This window comes from Dendrobates tinctorius, unplaced genomic scaffold (assembly GCF_039654945.1).
Source record: "Dendrobates tinctorius isolate UK_male_01 unplaced genomic scaffold, ASM3965494v1 ptg000046l, whole genome shotgun sequence".
NCBI classification, from domain to species: Eukaryota; Metazoa; Chordata; class Amphibia; order Anura; family Dendrobatidae; genus Dendrobates; species Dendrobates tinctorius.
The window spans coordinates 80144255-80157734 of NW_027361714.1; the positions used below are offsets into that span (position 1 = coordinate 80144255).

The 13480-nt window shown below is 41.3% G+C and overlaps 1 protein-coding gene across 2 annotated transcripts in view; it reads right to left on the reverse strand.

The window, feature by feature from the left end:
* The window catches only part of FOXO3 (forkhead box O3), a 148866-nt gene that overhangs the window by 10528 nt on the left and 124858 nt on the right, over window positions 1-13480 (reverse strand). The gene's annotated exons all lie outside the window — the stretch shown is intronic.

Here is a 13480-nt window from a genome sequence, read left to right on the forward strand (position 1 = left end):
AATTGTATTTATAGGATTTTTCAATTAGGTCAATCAGAAACAGACTAGTTAGGGCATGTGCACATGATCAGTAATTGCTGTGGCTTTGATGTTTTGTATTTATGCAGCGCCCAACCCGCAGTGGCCAGATGTTACAGCATAGTTGATGGGATTTCAAGAAATCCCATGTCCACTATGCCTCCACAGTCACCTGCGGAGACTGACATACAGCGCGTCTTTCCAGACCGCAGCATGTCAATTTCTCTTAGGCCTCTTTCACACTTCAGTTTTTTACAATCAGTCACAATCCGCCAGGTTTTGAAAAAAACGGATCCTCAATTCATTAATTCATTCATTTTGTCTCTCTCTCTCTCTCTTTCCCTCCTTCTCTCTCCTTCCCGGACAGCGTTTCCTTTAAATTTCCTCATTTTCAGGATCCGTCTAAAAACGGATCCTGTGCCATCCGTTCACATCAGTTAACAACGGATCCGCTTGTCAGACTTTTTGGCGGATTTGAACTGATGAAAAAAACTGAAGTGTGAAAGAGGCCTTAGCTGCGAAAAAAAAAAATTAAAGAGTGTGCATGAGAAGCGGAAGCACAGTGGCCATGAGATTTCTATAAATCCCATACACTTTACTGAAGTTGGTAAGACGCTGCGGTTTTTTTTTTGCGCTGTGAAGATATGCAGAATCAAAAATTCAATGTGAGACCTTAATTGATTGGTTATTGTTTGACATTCCCTACTCTTAGGAATTCTCGGAGAACCCCTATAAGCATCAGTAGAGCAGCAATCAGACGGCTATCTCTAGTGCAGAGCGCATGTTTTCTAACGGTAGAGGTGCAGCAGAATAAAGCAAAAACCATATTGGATTATTGTTTTTTGGCATTAGGCCAAAAATCGTTTTTTTGCGTCCACAACTGAAATGGTAAAACAGGAAATCAGGTTGTGCACAACAATGCTCTCTCTATACACTTTGGATGTTATCAAGATTTATGTTGACTTGTGCTATATGATCTACAACATATGGTGTGAGTTTAATGGAGATCAGCAGTGTTGGCATTTTGGTATTTCCCCACACACAACACTTGCTGTCAGATAAAATTAAGTTCCATGCCAATAAAGTAAACCAGAAACAGGCCCGAGATGGAACAAAATTCAATTTGGACAGCATTGTGGAGCCATCAAAACAGCTGTCACCCATCTGAACATGCTGCAGCTTACAGTACTTAAGGGGGCCATTGTACAAGCTCTTGGACGTACAGCTGAAAATTCACGTAAAACAGAACATATTTTTTATAAATATCTGGAGACGTCACTGTAGGAGCAAGTAGGATGAATTACAGAGTAGGTCCAACAAGCATTTCATAACTGAAAGGTTAAAAAAAATGAAGTATGACTGTTGGCCATGTGCAATGCCATTTATTTCTATTGAAAACAATTAAATTAATAAAAATTTGGAATGCAAGTCGATGGGCTGATGCCTAATAAAGCCATCAATACCAAAAAAATAGGTGTGAAACATCACATGTGCGATCCCTAACATTTCTCTTAGAAGAGAATTAAAAAAGAACAAATAACAACAACCAAAGAGTAGTTGAGCAATATTCATAACATGGAAATGTCATAATGAAAATTGAACAGCTTTGAAATGAGTGGGTGTTAACATAAATTACATCTACAGTGAAGAGCTTGACATTTTCTTAATTGTTTGGGAATATGCTACAAGGCGCTTAACTTTAGCAGTTTAATGGCATAAAAGTGTTTGGCATCATGGCGGCTAAACTCACTACTATACCACTTAGGGATGAGCTTCTTTAATGTATGCAGTATTACATTATAAGGCCAAAAGGAATAAAGGTTTTGGTAAAGTGTTAGCCAGTTGAAAAAAAAAGATTGATTGTTCTTATTGGGAAAAAAAAAACAAAATAATAATCTTGTAGTTATGATACCTTTTAATGGATAATAAAAATAAAATAGGTCCCTTCATCAGGCATGGTATAGCAAAGTATCTGAAGAAATACACACACATATTTATATATACAAAAAGACTTAATGAGCGGTACCACGTGACCACTGAAGGAAGGAAGGGAGACCGTGAGAGAAGTGGGGCTGCAGAGACAGGAGGGGGTAAGTATATGCGATATTCACCTGTCCCCGGTAAACCGCTGCGCGCCGCTCTGTCCTCCGTGTACTCTTGTCTGTGATTTTCAGGTCAGAAGGCACGATGACGTAGTTAGTGCGCGCCGCGCCCTCTGCCTAAACGTCATTGACCATTGACAGAGGACCCGGAAGACAGAGCTGTGGGCAGCGATGGAACGGGGACAGGTGAGTATCTCAGGTGCCAGGGCCCTGAGCCAGCAGCGGTGACACCGGCATCTGTCCCCCATAGCGTGTAGGTGTCCCCGCCTGCTCAGCACACCGGCACCTGGCTCCCAGCTACGAGGTGAGTATGTCATTTTTTTAATTTGCAGCAGCATATGGGGGCATAATCTATGGAGCGTCTTATGGGGCAGCATATGGGGGCCTATTCTATGGAGCATCTTATGGGGCAACATATAGGGCATAATCTATGGAGCATCTTATGGGGGCATAATCTATGGAGCATTTTATGGGGCAGCATATGGGGGCATAATCTATGGAGCAGCATATGGGGGCCTATTCTATGGAGCATCTTATGGGGCAGCATATGGTGGCATAATCTATGGAGCATCTTATGGGGGCATAATCTTTGGAGTATCTTATGGGGCATAATCTATGGAGCATAATCTATGGAGCATCTTATGGGGGTATAATCTATGGAGCATTTTATGGGGCATAATCTATGGAACATCTTATGAGGGCATAATCTATGGAGCATCTTATGGAGCATCTTATAGGGGCATAATCTATGGAACATCCTATGGGGCCATAACTTTTATGGAGCAGCATATGGGGCACATTAGTCTATGAAGCATCTTATGGGGCCATTATTAACCTTTGTGCAGCATTATATGGGGGTGTATTTTGTATGGAGCATCTTATGAGCCCATCATGAACTGTATGGAGCATTATATGGGGCTCCTGATTCAATATGGATATTCAAAAACATTTAACCTACTGATGTCTCAATTAAATTTACTTTTATTGGTATCTATTTTTAATTTTGAAATTTACCAGTAGCTGCTGCATTTTCCACCCTAGGCTTATAAGCGAGTCAATAAGTTTTCCCAGTTTTTTTGTGGCAAAATTAGGGGGGGGGGGGGGGTCGGCTTATACTCGGGTCGGCTTATACACAAGTATATACGGTAAGTCATAAATCCTTGTGATAGATTTAATCCTTTGTGGAAGGTATCAAAGACTGGCATAAATTTTTGTTGACAAACCCATCGGTGTTTTTTTTATATTTGAAGTTGCTTTTTAATATAACCACTTTCATATTGATTATGTTATGTCTAGGCAACAGGACATTCTTATGATGGTATTTGGACCACCATAAAAATTCTAAATGGTTCAGTCCAGACATCCATGTATCGGAACCCAATTGACTGGCTCACATACCTCAGATGGGACAGCTTCCACCCGAAACACATTAAAAAGTTCATTGTCTACAGCCACGTCCTCAGAAATAATCGTATCTGCTCCAACCCAACAAACAGGGATGAACACTTAAGACATTTTTGAACCAAGGCTACCCACCTCCATTGATGATCAGATCAATAGAGCCACAAGGATCCATAGAAGTCAACTACTTCAATATAAAGAAAAAAAAGAGTGAAACTAATTATGTACAGTGGTGACCGACAGCCCACAGCTTGAAGTGCTCAGAAACACTGTCAAAAAACTTCACCATACCCTACACAAAAGATGACCAGCTAGAAAATAATTTTCAAATACCCTCCCTTGCTATCCTACAGACAACCTCAAAATTTAAGAAATATTGTGATCAGAAGCTCAATGCCCTCTGATACACCAAGAGGATCCTATCCTTTCAATGTGAAGAGCAGCAAAACCTGCACTCATGTAATGACCACAGACTGAATACAGATCCGCAATGCACAGCAGGACTATAAGATTCCTGGGACATTCACTTGTTCCTCTTCCAATGTGGTGTACTTAATTTTGTGCACTATTTGTCCTACAGTGGGTCTCTATATTGCACAGAAACTGAGTGCAAGGATGAGAGCTTATCGGCCCTTGATCACAGACAAAAATCCATCAACCTATGGCTAAACATTTCTGTCGTCCAGGACACAACATAAACAATATGAAAGTTGTTATATTAACCGCTTCCCGACCTTCACCAAACTAGTACTGCTCTGCGGGAACTGCATTTCCGCCCTCAGCAGTACTACTACGGCGGCAGGATCACCGCGGCCTCATGCTGAGCGCCGCGGTGATCGGGTTCCAGCTGTGACAGCTGAAACCCCGCAGCAACGCCCACGATCAGTGCTAGCGCTGATAATGAGCATTTAACCCCTCTGATGCCGCTGTCAGTACTGACAGCGGCATAGAGAATCATCGTGCAGGGAGCAGGCTCCTTGCACACCCCCATTGGAACAACGCGATGCGATCAAGTTGTCCTGGTGGTCTCCATAGAGACCCCTGGCTCCAAGATGGCCGCAGTGTCCTTCTGGGTCCTTCAGTGAGGTGGCTTGTCAGCGCCTGCTAACAGCAGGCGCCAGGAAGCCTCCTACACTGCCTGTCAGATTGCTGATCTGACACTATGCTGTGCAAAGTGTCAGATCAGCGATCTGACTTTATATAGTAATGTCCCATCCTGGGACAATGTAATAATGTTAAAAAAAATTTTTTATATATATATATATATATATATATATATATATATATATATATATATATATAGTGTAAAAATTAAAAAAAATCCACAAATAAAGGAAAAAAAAATTAAATAAATATTTTACCTATAAATACATGTAAATAAAAAAACCAATAAAAGTAAACATATTTGATATCGCCGTGTCCGTAATGACACGTCCTATAAAACTGTCACACTAGTTAACCCATTTAGTGAACACCATTAAAAAAATTAAAAAAAAGGCAAAAAAACAATGCTTTATCATAATACCGCCGAACAAAAAGTGGAGTAACATGCGATCAACAAGACGGATATAAATAAACGTGGTACCGCTGAAAACGTCATCTTCTTCCGCAAAAAACAAGCCGCCATATAGCTCCATCACCGGAAAAATAAAAAAGTTATAGCTCTCAGAATAAAGAGATGCAAAAACAATTTGTCTTTCTATAAAATGGTTTTTATTGTATAAAAGCGCCAAAACATAAAAAAAGATATACGGTAAATGAGGTATCGCTGTCATCGTACTGACTCGAAGAATAAAATTGCCTTATCAATTTTACCATACGTGGAATTGTATAAACGCCCCCACAAAGAAATTCATGAATTGCTGGTTTTTGTTCATTCTGCCTCCCAAAAATTAGAATAAAAAGCGATCAAAAAAGGTCACGTGCCCCAAAATGGTACCAATATAAATGTCAACTCGTCCCGCAAAAAACAAGACCTCACATGACTGTGGGCCAAAATATGGAAAAATTATAGGTTTCAAAATGTGGTGATGCAAAAACTATTTTTTGCAATAAAAAGCGTCTTTTAGCGTGTGACAGTTGCCAAACATAAAAACTCGCTATAAATAGTAAATCAAACCCCCCTTAGTTAGGGAAAAATAATAAAAAAATGTATTTATTTCCATTTTCCCATTAGGGTTGGGGTTAGAATTGGGGGAAATCCACTGTTTAGGCACATCAGGGGCTCTCCAAACACGACATGGTGACTAATCTCAATTCCAGTCAATTTTACATTGAAAAGTCAAACGGCGCTTCTTCCCTTCAGAGCTTTGCCATGCGCCCAAACAGTGGTTTACCCCCACATATGGGGTATCAACATACTCAGGATAAACAACAACTTTTGGGGTCCAATTTCTCCTGTTACCCTTGGGAAAATAAAAAAATTGGAGGCGAAAAGATCATTTTAGTGAAAAAAAAGGATTTTTTATTTTTACGGCTCTACATTGTAAACTTCTGTGAAGCACTTGGGGGTTCAAAGTGCTGACCACACATCTAGATAAGTTCCTTAGGGGGTCTACTTTCCAAAATGGTGCCACTTGTGGGGGGTTTCCACTGTTTAGGCACATCAGGGGCTCTCCAAACCAGACATGGCGTTCGATTTCAATTCTAGCCAATTTTGCATTGAAAAAGTCAAACGGCGCTCCTTCCCTTCCAAGCTCTGCCATGCACCCAAACAGTGGTTTACCTACCGTATCAGTGTAAGCGTACTCACGACAAACTGTACAACAACTTTTTTTAAACATTCCAAAAATTCCTGTGAAGCACCTGAAGGGTTAATAAACTTCTTGAATGTGGTTTTGAGTACCTTGAGGGGTGCGGTTTTTTAGAATGGTGTCACTTTTGGGTATTTTCTATCATACAGACCTTTCAAAGTGACTTCAAATGTGATGTGGTTGTAAAAAAATGGTTTCGCAAATTTTACTGTAAAAATGAGAAATCGCTGGTCAACTTTTAACTCTTATAACTTCCCAACAGAAAAAAATTTTGCTTCCAAAATTGTTCTGATGTAAAAGTAAAGATGTGGGAAATGTTACTTATTAACTATTTTGTGCGATATGACTCTCTGATTTAAGGGCATAAAAATTGCTAAATTTCATAATTTTTGCCAAATTTCCTTTTTTTTTTTTTCCACAAAAAAACGCAAGTCATGTCGAAGAAATTTTACTGCTATCATGAAGTACAATATGTCACAAGAAAACAGTCTCAGAATCAGTGGGGTCCCTTGAAGCGTTCCAGAGCTATATGCTCATAAAAAGACAGTGGTCAGAATTGTAAAAATCGGCTAGGTCAGAAAGGTGAAAACAGGCTGGGTCGCGAAGGGGTTAAAAGGCAACTTCAAATCACAAACATACCAATGGGTCTGTGAACAAAAATTTATGCCAGTCTTTGATATCCTTCACACAGGGCTAAATCTATCACAAGTATTTACCACTTTCTGCAAAATCTGAGGAATCTGCTCCAGAGACAGTGAAGGCATCAGGTCTTTGATCTTACATGGATATTGGGACAATAAAACTTTCACCATCACTTATCTAAGCTAATGAAGGATTCACTCTCTGAGCACAGTTTGTTTGTTTTTTTTTTAAATGTCCTTTTATTATGTTATGTCTGCTGCTTTTATGTATATATTTGTTTCTTCAGATACCTTGTTATACCATGCCTGATGAAGAGACCTAAGGGTATGTGCACACATAGTTTTTTGTCTCTGCGGATTTTGTAGAGAAAACCGCAGGAAATCCGCAGGACAAAGTGCTGCGGTTTTTCTGCGGTTTATCTGCGGTTTTACACCTCATAAAGGATGAGGTGTAAAGCTGCAGCGTTTCTGCACCAAACAATTGACATGCTGCGTTTTGAAAACCGCAGCAAAACCGCGCGGAAAAAAACGCAGCATGTGCACAGCTTTTTTTTTATTTCCATAGGAAATAAAGGTACTGTACAACGCAGCAGAATCTGCTGCGTTTCTGCAGAGCCAAAAACGCTGCGGAAACCGCAAAGTGTGCACATACCCTAACAAGTCTTGAAAGCCTATTTTGTGACATCACTTATTTTGTTATCCATTAAAAGGTATCATAACTACAAGATTATTATTTTGTTTCTCTCGCTGAGAACAATCAATCATAAAGCCATGTGCACATGGTGAGTATTTGGTCAGTATTTTACATCAGTATCTGTAAGCCAAAACCAGGCAAGGAACAATCAGAGGAAAAGTATAATAGAAACATGTCACCACTTCTGGATTTATCACCCACTTTACTGGATGAGAATGGGACCGATTTTGCGATTTTGTTATACACTAGTGTGAGCGCACCCTTAAACTTTTCCTCTGACTGTTCCACTCCTGGTTTTGATTTGATTTTCTGATTACGGATATAAAATACTGACCACATGCTGAACGTGGATTTAATCAGGCCAACCTTTAAAGGTGTTGTCCAGGATTTTTAGACTAATGGCCTATTCTTCGCTCACACCTTCAGTATTTGATCAGAATTTTATATACCGTAAGTTTTCTCAGCCAAAGTCAGGAGTGGAACAGTCAGAGGAAAAGTTTAACCCCTTCACCCCCAAGGGTGGTTTTGCACGTTCATGACCGGGCCAATTTTTACAATTCTGACCACTGTCCCTTTATGAGGTAATAACTCTGAAATGCTTCCATGGATCCCGGTGATTCTGACATTGTTTTCTCGTGACATATTGTACTTCATGTTAGTGGTAAAATTTCATTCAAATAACTTGCGGTTATTTGTGAAAAAAAAACGGAAATTTGGCGAAAATGTTGAAACTGTCGCAATTTTCCAACTTGGAATTTTTATGCCCTTAAATCACAGAGATACGGCACACAAAAAACTTAATAAGTAACATTTCCCACATGTTTACTTTACAACAGCACAATTTTGGAACCAAAATTTTTTTTTGCTAGGAAGTTATAAGGCTACGTGCACACACTGCAGATTCGTCTGCGGATTCATATCTGCGGAACCGCAGGTAAAATGACCTGCGGTTTTTCCTGCGGCTTGGCCTGCGGTTTGCCACCTGGACAATGGAATAGGTGGCAAACCGTAGCAGAATCCGCAGAAACAATTGACATGCTGCGGAAAAAAACCCGCAGCTTTTCCGCAGGTAAAAATCCGCAGCATGTGCACAGCAGAATGTTAATCCCATAGGATAACATGCTACTGTACACTGTCTGCAGAACTGCTGCAGTTCTGCTGCGGTCAAAACTGCAGCAGAACCGCAGCAAAAACCGCAGCGTGTGCACATAGCCTAAGGGTTAAAAATTGACCAGCGATTTCTCATTTTTGCAACACCATTTTATTTGAAGCCACTTTGAGGGTTCTATATGATAGAAAATACCCAAAAGTGACACCATTCTAAAAACTGCACCCCTCAAGGTGCTCAAAACCACGTTCAAGAAGTTTATTAACCCTTTAGGTGCGTCACAGGAATTTTTTGAATATTTAAAAAAAAAAAAAAATGAACATCTAACTTTTTTCACAAAAAAAATACTTCAGGTTCAATTTTTTTTATTTTACCAAGGGTAACAGGTGAAATTGGACTGCAAAAGTTATTGTGCAATTTGTCCTGAGTACGCTGATACCTGATATGTCGGGGGGAGGGAACCACTGTTTCGGCGCATGGCAGAGCTCAGAAGGGAAGGAGTGCCGTTTGACTTTTTCAATGCAAAATTGGCTGGAATTCAGATCGGACGCCATGTCACGTTTGGAGAGCCCCTGATGTACCTAAACAGTGGAAACCCCCCACAAGTGACCCCGTTTTGGAAACTAGACCCCCCAAGGAACTTATCTAGATATGTGGTGAGAACTTTGAACCCCCAAGGGCTTCACAGAAGTTTATAACGTACAGCGGTACAATTAAAAAATCATTTTTTCCACAAAAATGATCTTTTCACCCCCAATTTTTATTTTCCCAAGGGTAACAGGACCCTAAAAGTTATTGTGCAATTTGTCCTGAGTACGCTGATACCCCACATGTGGGGGTAAACCACTATTTGGGCGCATGGCAGAACTCGGAAGGGAAGCAGCGCCATTTGACGCTTTTTGCTGGAATTGAGATCGGACACCATGTCGCATTTGGAAAGCCCCTGATGTACCAAAACAGTGGAAACCCCCCACAAATGACATCATTTTGGAAACTAGACCCCCCCCCCCAAGGAACTTATCTAGATGTGTGGTGAGCACTTTGAACCCCAAGGGCTTCACAGAAGTTTATAATGCCCGGGCATGGAAAAAAAAAAAAAAAAAAAAAAAAAAAAAAAAAAAAAAAAAAAAAATCGAATTTTTTCCACAAACATGATCAATTAGTCCCAATTTTTTTATTTTCCCAAGGGTAACAGGAGAAATTGGACCCCAAAAGTTGTTGTCCAATTTGTCCTGAGTATGCTGATACCCCATATGTGGGAGAAAACTATTGTATGGGCACGCGTCGGGTCTCGGAAGGGAAGTAGTGATGTTTTGGAATGCAGACTTTGATGGAATGGTCTGCGGGTGTCATGTGCGTTTGGAGAGCCCCTGATGTACCTAAACTATTGAAACTCCCAACAAGTGACCCCATTTTGGACACTAGACCCCCCCCGTGAACTAGATGTGTGGTGAGCACTTTGAACCCCCAAGTGCTTCACAGAAGTTTATTACGCCCAGGCGTGAAAATAAAATCATTTTTTTCCACAAAAATGATATTTTTGCTCCCAATTTTTTATTTTCCTAATGGCAACAGGAGAAATTGGACACCAAAAGTTGTTTTGCAATTTGTCCTGAGTAGGCTGATACCCTACATGTGGGGGTAAAACACTGTTTGGGCGCATGGCAGAGCTTGGAAGGGAAGGAGCACCATTTGACTTTTTCAACTCAGAATTGGCTGGAATTGAGATCAGACGCCATGTTGCATTTGGAGAGCACCTGATGTGCCCAATTCTAACTCCAACCCTAATGCCAACACACCCCTAACCCTAATCTCAGCCCTAGCCCTAACGGGAAAATGGAAATACATTTTTTAATTTTATTATTTTTCCCTAACTAAGGGGGTGATAACAGGGGGCTTGATTTACTATTTATGGCGGTTTTTATATTTGGCAGCTGTCATACGCTAAAAGACGCTTTTTATTGTAAAAATAGTTTTTGCATCACCACATATTGAGAGCTATAATTTTTCCGTATTTTGACCCACCGAGTCATGTGAGGTCTTATTTTTTGCAGGACGAGTTGACGTTTTTATTGGTACCATTTTCGGGCACATGACATTTTTTGATCGCTTTTTTCCGATTTTTGGGACGCAGAATGAACAAAAACCAGCGTTTCATGAATTTCTTTTGGGGGGTGCGTTTACACCGTTCCGTGTGCGGTAAAATTGATAAAGCGGTTTTATTCTTCGGGTCAGTACGGTTACAGCGATAGCTCATTTAGGTCGTGTTTTTATGTTTTGTCGGTTTTATGCAATGAAAACTATTTTATATAAAAAATAATTATTTTTGCATCGCTTTATTCTGCGAGCTACAACTTTTTAATTTTTTCGCTGATGATGCTGTGTGGCGGCTCGCTTTTTGCGGGACAAGATGACGTTTTCAGCGGTACCATGGATATTTATATGCGTCTTTTTGATTGCGTGTTATTGCACTTTTTGTTTGGCGGTATGATAATAAATCATTATTTTTTGCTTGGTTTTTTATTTTTATTTTTTAAGGGGTTATCTAATGGGACAGTTTTATAGGGCAGGTCGTTACGGACGCGGCAATACCTAATATGTGTACTTTTATTGTTTTTTTCTTTTTCCAAAAAAATGGATTTATTGTGGGAATTTTTTTTTTTTTCTAATTTATTTGGCGATTTTTTTAAAATTATTTTAACACTTTTTTTTTTTAAACTTTATTACATAGTCCCAGGTGGGACATCACTGTCCTGTGACAGATCGCTGATCTGTCACATCACAGATCACTGTGACAGATCAGCGATCTGTCACAGGCACTGCTGCAGACTTCCTCATGCCTGCGCTTTGCAGGCACTGAGGAAGCTGGCTCCCTACAGGCCCCCGTCGCCATCTTGGATTCGGGGGCGTGCAGGGAAGGAGCCCCCCGCAGCAGCGCTGCACATTGCGCTGCCGTGGGGGGCTCAGGGAAGCACGGAGGGAGCCCCCTCCCTGCCGATGCTTCCCTTTAACCCCCGATGCACCGCGATTATGTTTGATCGCGGTGTGCAAGGGGTTAACGTGTCGGAGGCGGTCCGTGACCGCCCCTGACACATTGTGCCGGGTGTCAGCTGTGATAATTAGCTGACACCCGGCCGCTGAGACGTACTATCCCGTCCATGGGCATAGGGGCCCGGGTCCCATGGACGGGATAGTACGTCTGATGTCAGGAAGGGGTTAAGGGTATGCTCACACTAGTGTATAACCAATGTCCCATTCTCATCCGGTAAAGTGGTACAATTTTTTTCTCATTTGTCATCCATGTGCTGTCTGTATACCATCCTTATTTTTTTTTTTTTTTTACACAGCAGCTATTAATCTTTTACAGGACCATTTAGTCTCCCATCTTACAGAATTGCAATACATCCGTAAACAGCAGATGCTATGCTGATGGTCCATGCGACATCTGATTTTTTTTTTTCCCTCACACCCATCAGATTTCAAAGTGAAATCGCAGCATGTTGAATTTTTTTTTCATGCCAAATATAGCAGAGAATATATTCAGATCGCACTGCCTCATTGAATAAATACTGAAGATGTGAATGTGGCCTTAGGATAGGTCATCAATATCTGATCATGGGGTTATGACACCCTGAACCCCTGCTGATCAGTTGTTCCCAATGACCGGATGTGCTCAGTTGTAGAATTACACAGCTACATCAACTGCAAAGTGGCCGACCGTGTACTGAACATCCTTGAATCAAATAGGGATGGATGTGCAATACCCGGCCATGGCTATTGTTATACAGGGCTGTGCAGCTCGGCAACTGAGAATATCCAGTCACTCTGGACAGTGGGAACAGATGATCGGTGTCGCATCCCCCATGATCAGATATCGCTGATCTATCCTAAAGGGGGTTTTACACTAAGCGATATCGCTAGCAATATCGCTAAAACGTCACTGGTTTTGTGACGTTATAGCGATATTGCTAGCGATATCGCTATGTGTGATACTTACCAGCGACCGGCTTCCCATCGCTGATCGCGCGAGAATATCCGGCTCCATTTCTCGTCGGGCGTTTCCTGCTGAGACTTCCTGCTGTGACGACGAGCGACGCGTGGAGGCGGGCGGGAGGACGTCTGGATCGCTGTGTGTGAATGGTAAGTATCGTGCGCTGCTTCGCTGCTGCATCGCTGTGAGATCTTTCTGTATGAAAGCTCACTAGCGATCATTTAGCGATGCACCAGCAATCCTGACCGGGTCGGATCGCTGGTGCATCGCTAAATGTAAAAGGGCCTTAAGTCCACGTTCACATCTTCAGTATCTGGTCAGTATTAAGTGCTGTGGCTGGGCAGGTACAGAATTCTAATAACCTTCAGATTAACTTAATGCAGAACTCAGAGGAGAGCACAAACAGGCTCTAACCAGAGTAGAAAGAGAGAGTAGAAAGAGAGGCCCCGCAGCACAACTGAGCAACAAGACAAGTACATTAGAGTCTGTAGTTTGAGAAATCGATGCCTCACAGGTCCTCAACTGGCAGCTTAATTAAATAGTACACGCAAAACGCCAGTGTCAACGTCTACAGTGAAAATTCGACTCCGGGATGCTGGCCTTCAGGGCAGAGTGGCAAAGAAAAAGCTATATCTGAGACTGGCTAATAAAAGGAAAAGATTAATATGGGCAAAAGAACACAGACATTGGACAGAGGAAGATTGGAAAGAAGTGTTATGGACAGACAAATCCAAGTTTGAGGTGTTTGGATCACACAGAAGAACATTTATGA